The sequence below is a fragment of the Gracilinanus agilis genome, chromosome 2 (assembly GCF_016433145.1).
Source record: "Gracilinanus agilis isolate LMUSP501 chromosome 2, AgileGrace, whole genome shotgun sequence".
NCBI classification, from domain to species: domain Eukaryota; kingdom Metazoa; phylum Chordata; class Mammalia; order Didelphimorphia; family Didelphidae; genus Gracilinanus; species Gracilinanus agilis.
This window is the reverse complement of record NC_058131.1, coordinates 348,776,003-348,779,285: the sequence shown is the minus strand read 5'-3', so window position 1 is coordinate 348,779,285 and position 3,283 is coordinate 348,776,003.

The following is a 3,283-nucleotide window of genomic DNA, read 5'->3' as shown; positions in this document are numbered from 1 at the left end:
ACACTCTAGCCTACACTGCCAACTTGCTTCCATTCCTTGCTTCCCTGTGCCCAGTAGTCTCCTTCTCTCCCTTTGCATGTTGAATTGGTCAGTCAGCTCCTAACTCAGAATGCCACCTTCACAAAGCCTCCTCTGATCTCTGACTATTCAATGTTCCAGACTTGGACTGGAAAGGTCCTCACATCACAGGTCAGATAGTCCAACTCTTTCATTTCACAGGTGAGCAAACTGAGGTCCAGAGAAAGATTCAGTGATTTCATTAGAGCTCACTTTTCTAGAGCACCTTACCTATCTCATTTGTTCCTCGTAACTCTTGAGATAGATGCAATGATAATCCTCATTTTACAGGCCAGGAAACCGAGGCCCATTTCCTCAGATTAGGTGATTTGTTCAGAGTTGCACAACTAGTAAGTATCAGAAGCAGAATTCAGATCCAGATTCTGCAGCCTCCAAGTTCGACCCTTCATTAGCCATTATGGCATCCTTCCTCTCAAGCTGTCCAAATTCATACAGCTGGTACGGAGAATTCCCTATTCTTTGATTCCAAATCCAGTGCTCATTTCATAGCACTGCCCTTCCTTCTCCGAACTCAGAGTACCTACTGCACCTGTGTATCAGAGCTAATCACATTTATATCCTAATAAACTTGCTCAAAGTAAGAATCACCTTAGCTAGGTGTAGCTTCCCCGGCATCCAGTAGACTTGTGTATACTGTAGTCACTTAATAATTGCTAGTTATAGTTATCCACTATTTTGCCTGAAGTAGGAACAGCCCCCCACAGATGATCATTATGTCTTTGGTGCTGACCCTCTCCTGCTTACCATTTTCCTAGAACCATGTTCCAGCCTCTTGGGTGCTTTCTGCTCATCTGTGAGCCGAGGTTCATGTTGGGGACTGTTCATGTAAGTGGCATTTATTAAGCACCCTCTATGTGACAGGCACTGGGAATACAAACAGAACAGCTTCTACCCTCATGGAGCTTGCATTCTGGGTGGCCACATCAATCTTCTAGAAAATGCCGTAAAAAACATACAGAATAAAGAATTTCGTGTGAAGCGGGTTGCCAAGTGGAGGGAAGGGGACAAGAACTCTGCAGCAAATGAGCTGGCCTTTAAAGAAGCCAGGGATTTTATGGGGCAGAGGGGAGCACATTCCAGGTCCATCTTTTTCAAAAGCATGGAGATGGGGAGCAGAAAGTGGACTCGTTTGGGTAAAATACAGGCTATGTTAAGGAGTGTGATAGGCTATAAACTTGGAAAGGCAGGCTAGACTTAAGTGTTGCATTTTATTATATAGGCAAGTCACTGAAGCTTTTTTTTTTTTTTAAACCCTTAACTTCTGTGTATTGGCTCCTAGGTAGAAGAGTGATAAGGGTGGGCAATGGGGGTCAAGTGACTTGTCCAGGGTCACACAGCTGGGAAGTGGCTGAGGCCGGATTTGAACCTAGGACCTCCCGTCTCTAGGCCTGACTCTCAATCCACTGAGCTACCCAGCTGCCCCCTACTGAAGCTTCTTGAGCAGGGGAGTGACATGATTAGATAGACTAGTGCTTTAGGAAAATCAGTTTGGCCACTGGGGAGGATGGATTAGAGACAAGGAAGAGCCTGATGAGGCTGTTGCAAGGGATTTGAGGTGTCTTAACCAGGAGAAATGTTGTGAATGAAAAGATTCTTGGGATATTGTGGGGGTAAAAGGCAACGAAACTTGGCAACTGATTGGATATGATATGATTAGATATAAGGTGACAAGTCAAAGGTCAGGGGCTTCTAAGGTAATGAATCTAGGCCTCTGAGAGGATGATAGGACCGTTCGTGGAAATTGGAGAATTAGAACGAGGAAGGTTTGAGGAGATGGATTCTGTTCCAGATGCCTAAAGCTGATGTCCAGGAGGCAGCTGCAAATGTTCAGGACATTATGGCTGGATAAACTGATCTGCTTCAAAGCTAGGAGAACCCACAGAAACTAGTGAGCCAGAGCAATTCAGTCCCTCAGAGCCCACTTTCTCATCTCTAAAATGAGATTTAATACTTGTAATATTTAACTCAGGATTATTGAGTTTAAAAGTCTTAACAACCTGTGTTCCAATCCCAGGCCAGGCAGGGGAACAGATGTGTCAATTGGTTCTATTCTAGTGGGGCTGATAGGGAAGAAACTGCTCCCTAGGGGATTCCTACCATCTCTGCCCACCTTGGCACAGTCACTGACCCCTTTCTTCTGAAGTGCAGCCACAGCCTTCCCATGAAACCAAGTAAGGGTTAAGTCCTAAAAGTCCGACATAGCTCTTGGGAAAGAAAAACCTTTCTGGGAATCAACTTCCTCAGCTATAAAATTAGGTGGGAATAACTAATCTCACAAGATTCCTTCTAGTTCTAATCGCAATTTCCAACTGTACCAGTCCTCCAACGGGGGTCTGATACTAACCAGGCACTCCTGATGGTAAGTTTATGGAAATACTGGCCTGGGAGACTTGAATTCTTGCCCCAACTAGCTTTGTGACCCTGGGGCAAATCCTTTGGCTTAAACTTCAGATTTCTTAGAAAAATGAGTTTGGACTAGATGATCTCCAACAATCTTTCTTAAGTTTGTTTTTTTTCAAACTCTTACCTTCTTAGAAGCAATACTGTCAGTTACAAGGCAGAAGAGTGGTAAGGGCTAAGCAACTGGGGTTAAGTGACTTGCACAGGGTCACTCAGCTAGTTGGTATATGAGGGCAAATTTGAAGCTGGTACTTACTGCCTCCTGGCTTGGTGCTTTATCCATCCACTACCCCTTCTAGACCTCAATGAAGCAGAAAGCTAATCAGGGAAATCACACAACTGGAAACTGAAAGGGGCATTAGAGATCCACTCCACCCCGCCCCCCACATTTTATAGATGTCCCCCTCCAAGTCCAAATATATCTCATAGAACATAGGTTAACATAATTATAGTAATTCTTAGTTCATTTTTATTGTTGAGAATAGATCAAAATCAGCAGTGATTTTGCTTTTTTTTTTTAAACAATCCAAACACACTTGGGTGATTTGCATTCAGTTGAACCCCCAATGAAAAACTGTGGTCCAAGACCCAAGGCTTGAACTTGAAAGCCACAGTGAAGGACCCAAGTCAAGACCACAGCTCCTGAACCGAAGTCTTCTGTCTTACCCCGACAAAGGGGAAGGTGGCTAAGATACCTTTTTCAGTCTTCTTGACCCCTTTGGAATACAGGGAAAGGGTACTAAATAAGCAAACACCCCCCCAAATTGAAACAAACCCCGAAAACCAAAACAAAACAATACAGTCC